Source organism: Dipodomys ordii, unplaced genomic scaffold (genome assembly GCF_000151885.1).
Source record: "Dipodomys ordii isolate 6190 unplaced genomic scaffold, Dord_2.0 Scaffold51, whole genome shotgun sequence".
NCBI classification, from domain to species: Eukaryota; Metazoa; Chordata; class Mammalia; order Rodentia; family Heteromyidae; genus Dipodomys; species Dipodomys ordii.
Genome location: NW_012267267.1, coordinates 5,405,454 through 5,418,511, shown reverse-complemented (window position 1 = coordinate 5,418,511; position 13,058 = coordinate 5,405,454). Strand labels below are relative to the sequence as shown.

The following is a 13,058-nucleotide window of genomic DNA, read 5'->3' as shown; positions in this document are numbered from 1 at the left end:
GGCCCTGCCCGGACCGGCCGAGCGCGGGCAGCCGGCGCCGAACAGGTGCGCGCTGGAGTCGCCAGCGCGGCGCTCAGACGCAGCCGGGCATCGCAAACGAGCGGCCAGGGCCGAGCACTGGTTTTACTGCCAGGTCACAAAGGAGAAAACCCAAGTCCCGAGAGGTTGAGCAGTTTGCCCGGAGACCACACAGGGCCAAGGAGGACCCTCCCAAGTCCTGGGCTCTTTTTTTTTTTCCTGCATTTCCTGCGGCTGCCCCCAATGAATCAACGTGTTAAAAAAAATTAGTGAAAAATCTAACAGTGGTTTCCATTTTCCTTATACAATCGATTATGAATTATCTCTGAAGTTAATTTAAACTAGGCTGCCTACGTTTCACACTTGTTAAACCTCCTGCATTCTCCCATTTTCCAGATGGAGAAACTGAAATCACAGAGCCTGGAGCTCCCCTCAACCCTCTCACTGATAATAATAGTAATAACAACAATAGTTAATACTTACAGGGTGACTTTTCGTGTACTAGATTTTATATACATCTTATGGATGGGTCCCAATGGTACTCACTAGTTAGCAACAATTTATGTCTGACCTTAATAGGTGCAGAAATTGAGAATCAGAGAGGGCAGATTATATACCTGTAAATTCCAGTACTCAGGAGGCTGAGACCTAAGGATCAAGATCCAAATCCAGCCCCTGCAGGAAAGTCCACCAAGACTCTTATCTTCAAAGACCAAAAAGCCAGAAATGGTGCTATGGCTCAAGTGGTAGAGCACCAATCTTGAGTGAAAAAGCTCAGGGACAGTACCAAGGCCCTGAGTTCAAACCTCAGTACTCACAGAGAGGGGGGGGGAGGGAAGGAGGGAGGGACAGAGAGAGAACTTAGTATAAGTTACATATTGGGTAGAATCATAAAATTACCAATTTTATGGGTCCAATTGAATATCAGAAAAGAGTTTCTCCAAGTGACCAAAAGGAAAATTTCAAGTGGAGGCCAATGAAACATGAATGTTTTCAGGAGTGATACAGTGTGTGTGTGGCAGCAGAGAGAAACAACTATATTCTAGCCCAAAACAACCTCCATCTAATCATAATGCATAAACCCCAAATGAGGACATAGGAAAAGAAACGCAGCACCAATAAATTAGTAAATACAAATTTCAGCCACAATGGGCTATCACGACACAGCTCTGAGAATGGTCACAATGGGAAACGGTGACAGCACCAAACGCTGGCAAAAGGCTCAGAGGAGAAATTTCATGGATTATACATTGCTGACAGGCATGTAAACCAGCACTGACACTCTGGAAATGTTTAGCGGTCTCCTACAAAGCTAGGCCCACAAGCAGCACGTGATCTACAAAGCTAGGCCCACAAGCAGCACGTGATCTAGCAACTGCTCTCTGGGACACTTAATCCTCCAAACAAAAACCTATTCACACAAAAACCTATGTGCAGCTTTATTCGTAATAGCCCCAAATGGGAAACAACATCAATATTGTTTAGTGTGTCAATGGTTCTATTAGTCCAGTTTCTGTTGCTAACACACAATACCATACCCTGGATAAGTTATTAAGAAAAGAGACTTGTTTTAGCTCAAGGTTATCCAAACACAAGGGGCTACATCTGGTGATGACTTTCTTGCCAGCAGAGTCTAGAGGTAGCACAGCCTTGCAGGGCAAGGGATAAGCGTACTCTGTGTATGTGAGTGTGTCCTGTGGTCTCTTACCAAGTCACTGGGATTCAATCATGGTGCTCTACTCTGACCACCTTGTGAACTCCTCATGAGCTCCCAATAGCCTGGCACCGATAATCCACATACCACATTCAGATTAAGATTCCACCCTGTCAAGGTGTCATGATGGTAATTAAGATCCACCATGAGTTTCAAAGCAGACAAACCACATTCAAACCACAGTCATATGATTGTATACACTGAGCAATAAAAAGCAATGTACTATATTGATATATGCAACCATTTAAAAGAATCTCCAGAGAATTATGTTCACTGGGGGAAAAAAAGCTAACGTTAAACATAAAGAGCTGGAGGTCAGGCAAGTGCTCTCCCACTGCAGCTTCCATCTCCAGAGTCTCTGCATTTTGCCCAGGCCAAACTTGAACCAAGATTCTCCTACCTATATCTCCTGCATAGCTGGGATTGCAGATGTGGGCCACCATGCCTGGCTTATTTGTTGGGCTTTTATCCTGCCTAGCCTCAAAGAGCAATCCTCCTGATTTCTACCTCTGAGTAGCTAAACAGCACCTTTTTTGGTGCAGGGGAGGTGGGGGTGCTTTGTTTCACTTGCACTCTCCATCTTCTTGCCTTCGCTTCTTAAGTGTTGGGATTGCAAGCATGTACCACCATTCCCAGATCCCTGTATTGTTTCAACTCTTGTACATGAATCTGCACATATCTTGAAATAAAACACACTTTTAAGTTGCATACCTGCAGTTTCATATAATTCAATAAAACACTTGCAATGTGCTTGACTCCCTAGACTTGTGTTTTCATTGTCATATTTGATTTCTTCATGACTCTCAGGAGGCCAAGTATCATGTGCTAAGTATTAGGGTGGAGGGGTGGAGGCCTCAGAGGTGTGTCGGCCCTCAATCCGAATTCTTTTCCTGCTTTAGAACACGGCCCTTCATGGTCTAGGTAAGGGACATTGTAAATGCAATTATGAGATATTCCTGTCTTACTCTTTTTGCAATTCAGAATAAAGGGTATAAGTATCTTGAAAAATGTAAGAGAGAACTGAGGGATGATCTTCCTCTCTCTCTCTCTCTCTCTTTCTCTCTCTCTCTCTCTCTCTCTGAAATAGCTGAGTTTTCTTCTACAATAACCTTCATTCTTCATGGCATCCACACTGGAGAAATTGACCCGTAGAACAAACAATCTATTTAACAAAGCATCACAGGAACAGCAGTCACATGCTACCATCTCACAACCAAGGGATTCCTCTGCTCTTACCTCTGAGTTAGATCATTTAGTGTCTGGTTCTGATTTTCCATACCATCCATGAAATATGTTTGTGCCCTTTCCCCTCCTGACTTCATATTTTAACCATACACTGCTCACATTAGTAAAGAGGATTTAACCTCACAGCCTTAAAAGATCCCTTCCAGAGCCTGCCACCGTACTTCCCTGTATGTCCTAGGTTTCACTAACTGGTTCTGAAATCTTCAACATGGTCATAACCACAAGGGGCCCAGTTTGGACTTACCTTTCCTTCCACTGTCCTGACACATCCAGAGGATTAGATCAGCTCTTGGAGGAACCCCGTTGTTCACCCTTTAGATTTCACTGATCAGGGAAAGTTGAGAGGGATACTCTGACTTGCCCTTGCTGTCCAAACATCATGTGATTTCATGGCATTCCTCCAGTTCTGAGCTGGAATAAGGCCAGAAGGCCCTGGCTCCCACAGTTACAGTGTGCTTCAGGCAGATCCTGGGGGTGGGAGGCGTGGGGGAGGGGAACCCATAGTCACTGGAGACCAAGCGAAAAGAATGCAGCCAGGGAGATGTTGCACTGAGTGGAAACATCCCAGTGCCCTGAGGCACATTTGTGAGCACACACAACAGAATTTCTTCTCAAATGTCAAAAATGCAAACCCAGAACCTTCTGATTTGTACAGTGTACATCTGACTCATTGGGCAAAGAGAAAAAGAAAAGAAAAACCTTTGAATTGCATTCATGTCAACATGTTTACAAAGGTAAATTCAGAAATGTGAAAATGACAGTCTTCAAAGTCAATGAGATGTAAGATGTGTGTATATGTGTGTATGTGTGTATGTGTGTGTATGTGTATATCTATGTGTTTGTACATGGGTGTGTGCATGTATGTGTGTGCATGCACGTACGTAGCCAGGGTAGGCAACCTCCATCCTGCCATAGAAGGCCCTTAAAATCATTTGGCACATGACCAGATGGCAATGATGCTTCTCATTGGAAGCCTGAAGCCATCAGCCAGTGTTGATGCTTTGGTATGGCCTTTGAATGATGTTATAAATATCCAAATGGCCCTGGAGAGAAAAACGTTCCCCAACCCTGTAAGAAAGAAATGCAAAGGTCTGGAATTTTGACAGAGGTCACATCCTTCAAACTTCATAACGTAATTACTCTATTAAATTCAAGGAGTTTCATTATCACCGCCGCCGCCGCGGCCGCCCCCACTTACAGAAACTTCCAGGATAAGAATTACATGTAGAAAGCATTGAGGAGCCTCTAGAGCCACTGGGACCAACAGTGTTGGTAGTAATGCCTTGGGCATTGCTATTACTATCACTAGTGTGGGAAACAATTAGGGTAGTCTCTACTTCAAATTTATTTTTCAACCTGAATTTTCCAAGCTCACAGGATTAAAAAGCAGTATGTACATAAAGTCCCCAACCATGACATTGAAAGCAGTGATACAAGGTGTGAGAGGAGAGAAAGCAGCTCAGGTAAGAAGTTTTAGGGCAGGTAAGTCATTTGTTTTGATTATCTGTTGCTGTATAGTAAAGCAGCTGTTATAGTTTACTTAGGAAATGTCCCCCAAAGGCTCATGTATTAGTTGATTAGGTCATGAACTAACTGATAGATTCATGCCTGAATGGATTCATAACATGATGACATCATTTGGGAGCATGGAAAGTAGGTAGTGGGACCTAGATAGAGACATTAGGACTCTGAGTCCAGGTCCCTGGGGGGCTGTAGCTTTTCCTGTCCCCTTCCAATCTTCTCTTTCTCTGGCTCCCATAATGTGAGTTACTCCTGCTCCTCCATGCCCTCCCCGCCATGGTGGACTGACACCAAAATAAATCTTTCCTCCCTCAACCCATCTAGATCAGGCATTTCACTGCAGTAACACCACCTATAACATAGTAGTATAAAACACCTACCATTTCTGACTTGCTAATGTTTTTTGCAATGGGGGCAGGGCTCAGAAGGAACGCAGCAGTCAGCTGGGGTTGCTTAGGCTCAAAGTCCCTCCCACATATACGGTGGCTCTCCCACATGGATGATGGCTCTCTCCCCTCACGAGCATCAAGATGGTGCTGGCTGTTAGCCAGGAGATCAGCAAAGTACCTTGATTCTTCTCCACATGGTTTACCACTGGCATTCTTGAATATAGTTGGTGGGAGCCAAAAGGAAGGAAGCCAGAGCTGTTGGGCTTTCTTTAGGTCTTGGCTCAAAAAGTCTTCCCAAACTGTTTCCTGTACATTCTATTGGTCAAATCAATCACAAGCCCAGTTGTTCAGAAGAGGAGCCACATGCTTCATTTCTTGGTGAAGGGAGGGGCATGCACACACAAGAAACAAGCAATTGTTTAAGGTCATGTCTAGAGACTACCTAGTACAGGTCTAGTGGACAGAGAAAAATGCCCATCCAGATTCTCATCATTAGAGTTTGGATGCAATGTACTGAATACATTGAGGACAATGTATTGAATACCCCTCATTATGAGAGAAGAGGGATTCTACAAGAGGCCCACTAGATGGTGAAACAGCATATTAAGGGGCCATCATTCTAAGGCAAAATGATATCTCAACTTAAAAAGCCAGACCCAAAGAAACATAGGCTCCATGGTTTCCCTCATTTGTAATAATTACTATATGTCTAGGATAGTCCTAGCAGAGGATCACAATAGCTCAATAACTAGGTACATATGCCCATATATTTGAAGTGAACTCCAAGATATAGAAACAAGAGGTTTTTCTTTGTTTTTGTTTTGAATGTACTGTGTGAAGTAATTTCTTTTTTTTTCTTTTGCTTTTTCCCTTTGATTTATCTCCTGTTGTCACTGTATTTGATTTTGGTACCCTGTGTCCTGTATATGTTTATCTGATTTGGTAAAGTGAAAGGGAACAACAAAATGGTGAGACAAGGGACAAAGGGTGAACCAATACAACAGTGATACTCACAAGACAATGTTGGCAATGAACTTTATAACTTGGAGGGGGGAGTTGTAGGGGGAGGACAAGCAGGAGAAAAACGAGGAAGGGGGTAACAATGTTTGACAAGAAATGTACTCACTACCTTACTATGAACCTTGACAATAAAATTAAATTAATGTAAGAAAGAAAAGAAATATAGAAATCTTTTTGGAGCCCTACTATGCTCCAACTGAGCCTTGCTCATCTCTTCCTAGCTGAATAAAGGGCAAAGGGCACAAGGCTTAGCATGCAAAACATATATGGAACCCCACTTACTTGTCATTTTAATGTCTTAATACAAATACATAATTTTTTGGAGTCTGGCTAAAGAATTGGAAGAGAAATGATGCAGTCCATGTAATAAGATCTGACCTCTGAAGCCTTTCACACAACCCTTCACACTCTCTTTCTACTAGTTTAGCTGGTTGGATAGAAATCCAGGAGAAGCTCTGAGGGCTGTAGGATGGTGGATCCAGGGACCCTGAATGTTTGCATGACACAGAGCCCTCCCACTTCTCCACCCATCACATTTGACTGCAGTATGAATGTGTTTCTTAACACATTTGCCATACCCAGCACTGAGATTTTGCAGTTGTTTGGTAACAGCAGTTTGAATAGACTTAGTAATATATCTATGCAGCCAGAGAAGAAGAAATATCTGATTCTAGGAGATGGCCTGGGCAACATGATATCATATGAAAACTTTCAAGGGAAGGTTAGCTGAGCTGTATATCAACATCTCCTAAGGGCCACAAAGAGCAACTGAGATCATTTGACAGCACTCCAGAGGACAAGTTTCTCTGAGTTATGCTTACTGTTTCACACTTCCCACCACTGTAAGTCCATCCAGTCGTGAGTTGTTGATGATGGTGAGAGGTAAACTGGGAGAGCAGAGAGAAAGGAAGTATCAAGTGGGGAAGGATTGGAACATATGAATACCCAAGAAAGCTCAGCTTGAAATATTGAATTGCCTTTATCCTGTGACAGTAACTCAAACAAGGGCATTCTTTCTTTTCCATAAAAATGATCATAGCTAGGCACCAGTGGCTCATATGTATAAGCCTAAGCTACCCAGGAGACTGAAATCTGAGAATTGCTGTTCAATGCTAGCCTAGGCAGAAAAATCTGAGAGACTTTTATTTCCAATGAATTTCCAAAAAGCCAGAAATGGAAGTATGGCTCAACTGGTAAAATGCCAACTTCGAGCAGAAAAAGCCAAGCAAGAATGCATGGTCCTAAATTCAAGACTCAGTAATCTCTCTTTCTCTCTCTCTCTCTCTCTCTCTCTCTCTCTCTCACACACACACACACACATACAAACCTACTTTGAAGTGATCCTGCATTGGTCCCTCAGATACAACTTTAAACAACTATAAAACCTGGCTTCTTCACTCGAAGAATTTGTTGTCTAATAGAAGAGAAAGATAGTAGACAACCAGTAATCCAGCAATTATATAAATATATGAGGTAAGTGGTGTAGGAAGGAAAAGCACAGAGTGCTGGTCCTGTTGGAGAATATATAGCAGACAATGGGTAGTGAAGGGGAAAAGTGAATAAGCTCATGGAGAATCAATGAAAGGCTCCTTACGAAAATGACATTTACTTTTAGAACTGCTAAACTGATCAGAGTTGTTGGGAGGGGGCAGAATACTGCTATTACTACTCATCATTACCAATATTCTCATCAGTGTAGAGGTTTAGATGGGATCTCCCTATGGAGATTAGATTGGCTGGCCTTGAACCTGAGATTCTCTTCTTAAATTCCTGAGTTCTTGGACTGCAGGCACAAGCCACCATACCCACCCATCACCAATACTTTTAGAAGACTTATTATGTATTGGGTAATGATCAAAAAGTATCTGACATATATAAATGAATTTAATCATGGGGTAAATATTAGTATAATTCTGAGTTTACAAATTAAAAAAAATGCTGAGGCCCAGAAATGTTAAGAAAGGGCAAAGGAAGAACTTGAATTTTTGTGGTCTGGCTCCAGAGTTCATATTCTTTAGGCAAGACAGTCTTCTGGGACCAGGTAAGATCAGAGAATATCTAAGTGGTTAAAGCTTGGTGGGCAATGGGGGTAGGTGGCACAGGAAGAAAGAAAGGAAAATACAAATTTGATTTTGGAATTCCTCATGGACAGGGCTAGGGGTCATTGTGACATGTATTATGAGGTTAAACTCTCATTATTGTTAGTGTCTGTTTTGTCAACACAAACTTGGTGATCTGCAGGAGCCACAGCTGGTCAGGAGATGTGGAAGTGGTCCTCGCCATTAGCAGTTCACACAGCCTGTCATCCCTAAGGAGTTCTGCAGTTCCCTTCTGGTTGACTGAAATCCTGGTAGTGTTTCCTGCTGTCCTCTATAGTGAGTTTTGCTGACCATTAAGCCAGCATGACACACCTCTGGATGAACTGTACTGACTGTATCTAAATCAGGGCAATCATTGCCCTTGGTCTCCTCCTTGACAGCTCACCAGCCTGCTCTCTCCCTGCAGTCCTGTGTAGACAAGGCAAGGAAAACCAAAACTATGTTGTTCAATATGCTCCCCACTAGGCAACACATGACTATTGAAATTAAAACAATAAATGAAATGTAACTAATTAATACCCAATGCCTCAGCCAAATTAGCCACCTTTTGATGTTCAATAGCTACGTGTGGCTCATAGCTGCCTAGTAAACTATTTCAGAACTCTGAAGAAAGCTCCATCAAACAAGTACTGTTCTAGAAACATGCTTTATGACCTGTCAGCTCAGTTAAGATCTTTAGCACCCAAACAAATATATGTATTTTATCTAGAGGTTCTTATTTCACTGTGCTTTACTTTCATCCACAGATTATTCTTTCTCTGTATCAGACCTTGTGACAGATACTCAAACTGGTTGCATTATCATGTTGCTAAAAAAGAGTCTGAAATATAATTATCCATTTACTCTTTGGTGGGTCTGTGGATAGTCAGTAAAATTTCGGACAAGTTACTTAACCTCTCTGACCCTTGTAGCATTGTTGTGAAGATTAGATTAATTCATGTGTGAGAACCAATTAGTAAACATTCAATAAATGGAAACTATGCACATAGCTATTGGGCCTTTATGATCCTCTCCTAGGAATATCCTCCTTTGGTCTCACTGTGTAAATCTTTAGAGTCATGTTTAACTAATCATGTCCAAGTGTAATATTTTTTGTCTTTTACTATCCATTGGGTTTACTTGTTTATAGGTGCATTCTAATTATTGTTTCTTTTAAAGATGATCTTGGATCCTATCTAGGTTGACAACCAGATTCATAAGAAGGTATACATCTATATTTCAAACCTGACATTAAGACTTAGGACAGAGCCGGGCACCAGTGGCTCATGCCTGTAATCCTAGCCACTCAGGAGGCTGAGATCTGAGGATCGAGGTTCAAAGCCAGCCTAGGCAGGAAAGTCCATGAGATTTTTTTTAATTTAATTTTATTTTATTTGTGAACATACTGTACAGAGGGGTTATAATTACATGGGCAGGATAATGCATACATTTCTTACCAAGCATTGCAGCCTCCTCCTTTGTTTACCCTTCACATCCCTTCCCAGCCTCCCCCCTTCCCCCAGTCTCAATCCTTCCCCCCCTACCCTCCCCCCCCACCGATGTTGTAAAGCTCGTTTTGGACATGACAACTTGTACTTCTCATTGTTGCAACAGGTCCACCTGTATCCTTAAACGACTTGTTTTTCCCCATCTCCTCCACAAGTTATACTGACATCAAATATAGTGAAAGCAGGGGTTATACTGTGGGGGAGGGACATACAAAGCAACAAAGAAATAATCTTATAAATGCATTAGAAACACATGCATGAAAGAAAAAAACATTAAAATACATATCTAAGGGTTCATTTTCCTAACATCACATTATCTGACCTTTTCCGCTTGACTCATAGATATACTAGATATTTCAAATAAGGGAAACCATGGGGCCTATGTTTCTTTGGGCCTGGCTTACTTCACTTAATATAATTTTTTCCAAGTCTTTCCATTTCCTAACAAATGGGGCAATGTCATTCTTTCTGATGGAGGCATAGAATTCCATTGTGTATATATACCACATTTTCTTGATCCATTCATCTACTGAGGGGCATCTGGGTTGGTTCCAGATCTTAGCTATGGTAAATAATGCTGCAATAAACATAGTTGTGCTGGTAGCTTTAGTGTGGTCTTGTTTGTAATTTGGGTAAATGCCCAAAAGTGGGATTGCTGGGTCATAGGGGAGTTCTATGTGGAGTATTTTGAGGAATCTCCATACTGCTTTCCAAAGTGGTTGAACAAGTTTACATTCCCACCAATAATGAAGTAAGGTTCCCTTCTGTCCACATCCCCTCCAGCATCTGTTGTTGTTAGAGTTCTTGATTTTTGCCATTCTAACTGGAGTGAGGTGGTATCTCAATGTTGTTTTGATTTGCATTTCTTTTATGGGTAGGGATGTTGAACATTTCTTCATGTGTCTATTGGCCATCCTTCTTTCTTCTTCAGAGAAGTTTCTCTTTAAGTCTTTCGCCCACTTGTTTATTGGGCAGTTGTTTCTTTGAGGATTTGTTGTTGGGGGATTTAATTTTTTGAATTCCAAGTATATTTTAGATATGAGACCCTTGTCCATTGTACGGCTAGTGAAGATCTTCTCCCAATCTGTGGGCTTTCTATTGATCTTGCTAGCTATGTCCTTTGCTATGCAGAAGCTCTGCAACTTTATGCAATCCTATTTGTCCAACCTTTCTTTGATTTGTTGTGTTTCCGGGTCTCTATTCAGAAAATTTTGGCCTGAGCCAAGGAGACCTAGGGTTTCTCCTATTCCATCCTGTAATGTTTTCAGAGTGTCTGCTTTGACTTCGAGGTCTTTGATCCATTTGGAGTTGATTCTGGTGCAGAGTGATATATAAGGATCTAGCTTTAGTTTTCTACTGGTATTTAACCAATTTTGCCAGCACCATTTACTGAAGAGGCTGTCTTTGTTCCATTCTATTGTTTTAGCTCCCTTATCGAAGATTAGATGGCTATAAGTCTGTAGGTTCATTTCTGGGTTTTCAATTCTATTCCATTGGTCCTGAGGTCTGTTCTTATGCCAATACCAAGCTGTTTTGATTACTATGGAGTCCATGAGATTCTTATCTCCAATAAATCACTCAGAAAACCAGCAGTAGCACAGTGGCTCAAGTGGTAGCCTTGAGTTGAAGAGCTGAGAGACAATGTTCAGGCCCAGAGTTCAAGTCCCATGACTAATAAAAAAAAAAAAAGACTTAAGACAGAGCACTGTCCTCTGTCATTAACTGCACTTTCAATATTGGATAGCAGCATTACTTCTATTCTCACTGTGTATTTTCACAACTGTTTCACATTCACGTTTGGTTAATGTCTCAAATAAATACCACATTGAATAAAATCCTGTAATGCAGTGAATTCCAAACTTCATTATACAGAAATGGAAACAACAGGTTTGTTTTTATTTTACTTCTTGTGTGTGTGTTTTCTGTTTTTCCCCTTTTGTCACTGTTTTTTGATTTCTGTACCTTTCGTCTTGTATCTACATTTAACGATTTGGGGAAAGTAAGGGGAAGCACAGAAATGGTGGGACAAATGAACTAATTCAGCAGTCATACTCACCAGACACAGTGATAAAAATGAACTATACAACTTGTGGGGGAAGGAGGCCGAGGAGGGGGGAACTGGGGGTAAATGAGGGAAGTGGTTAACACTGTTAAAAAAAAAATCATTACCTGACCTATGTAACTGTACACCACCTTTACAATAAAAAATTTAAATAAACATCTAAGATAACGAAAAAGACAAAAAATAAAAACGGTAATGATTGTTCATGTTATCCTTACCCCATCCACAGGTGTTATGGAGGGAAAGGAACTTGGATTTATCACTGACCTTTCCTCTTGGAGCACTGAATCATGGATCATTGTTCTGCCTTAGGCTGTCCCTGTCCATTACAGCTCTCAAGTAGCTGAAAGAGATTAACACTTGTCCCCTTCCCTTCACACATGCCTTCTGCAATACTCAAATCTGTTACACTCTCTTCAAAATATTTCCTTCTTCTACAACCTAAAATCTACAACCTTCCCAAGAACTTCAGATATCGCCCAACTTCTATCGTCAATAACTATCAAGACTCAAAGCATTGTTTTAAAAGAATCACTTATGAAAGTTATTCTTCTGCAATTTCTCCTAAATATAGGGCTAACTTCCTATCCAGCACATACACATACACAATATTTTTATATACACTAGTATCCTTATCCATGTATTGTTCATATTTTCATTCACAATATATCTGGCAATATTTCCAAAGCTTTATATGATTTGACTGCTTCAAGTAATCTGGGTACAATATTCATATTTTTATTATAAGAGCTAAGAATACATCAGCCGTTTCAGGGAGGCAGTAGAGTTTATCTGTTGTTGCTGTTTTGTTTTACAATTAAGTGCATTAGGATGGAAAGAATCATCTAAGTTTTTCCCATGTAAACTGTGATCAAGCCAAGTTCTTCCCACTCAATTTCTGTGACTGCATTTTTGATACCTCAGCATAGGAGTTATATTTCCATTGAACTGTATTTCATTGCTTTCATCTAGACTTCAGATCTGTTGAAATCTTTATTCTTTAATCCAAATAGTGAACTTTTAGGCTGCAATTCTAACCAATATGATTTTACTCCCATTTAGTTCACCAGAACAACCAACCCCAAAAAGAGCAAGGTGTTCAGAGTCTGAAGGATGAAAAAAAGTGTGCACTTGCTCCAACACATACATACATCTGCTTCCCCTTCTTTTTTTTGGGGGGTCTGGTCGTGGGGCCTGAACTCTGGGCCTGGATTCTGTCCCTCAGCTCTTCAGCTCAAGGCTAGCGCTCTACCACTTGAGCCACAACACCATTTCCGGCTTTTTTCTTTTTGCTTATGTGGTGCTGAGGAATCGAACCCAGGGCCCCAGGCATGCAAGGCAAACGCTCTACCACTGAGCCACCTTCCCAACCCCATCTGCTTCCCCTTCTTTCCGGCTTGCAGAAGTCCTACTCTGGAAATGTGTTCCTTGGGACCCCAGCCTTTGCACCCTTGCCTCTTCTTTTTTAGGTCTTTCTGTTTAGATAAATTACAAGATGGTCAA

General features: G+C 41.4%; 1 protein-coding gene across 1 annotated transcript in view; it reads right to left on the bottom strand.

Annotated features, from left to right (window-relative positions):
• Positions 1–3,280, bottom strand: part of Dnajc6 (DnaJ (Hsp40) homolog, subfamily C, member 6) — a 139,535-nt gene extending 136,255 nt beyond the window's left edge. Inside the window, exon 1 of the mRNA XM_013020482.1 lies at positions 3,222–3,280. The gene's annotated coding sequence lies outside the window, so the exon portion shown is untranslated. The remainder of the gene's footprint in view (positions 1–3,221) is intronic.
• Between the last annotated feature and the right edge of the window lie 9,778 nt (positions 3,281–13,058).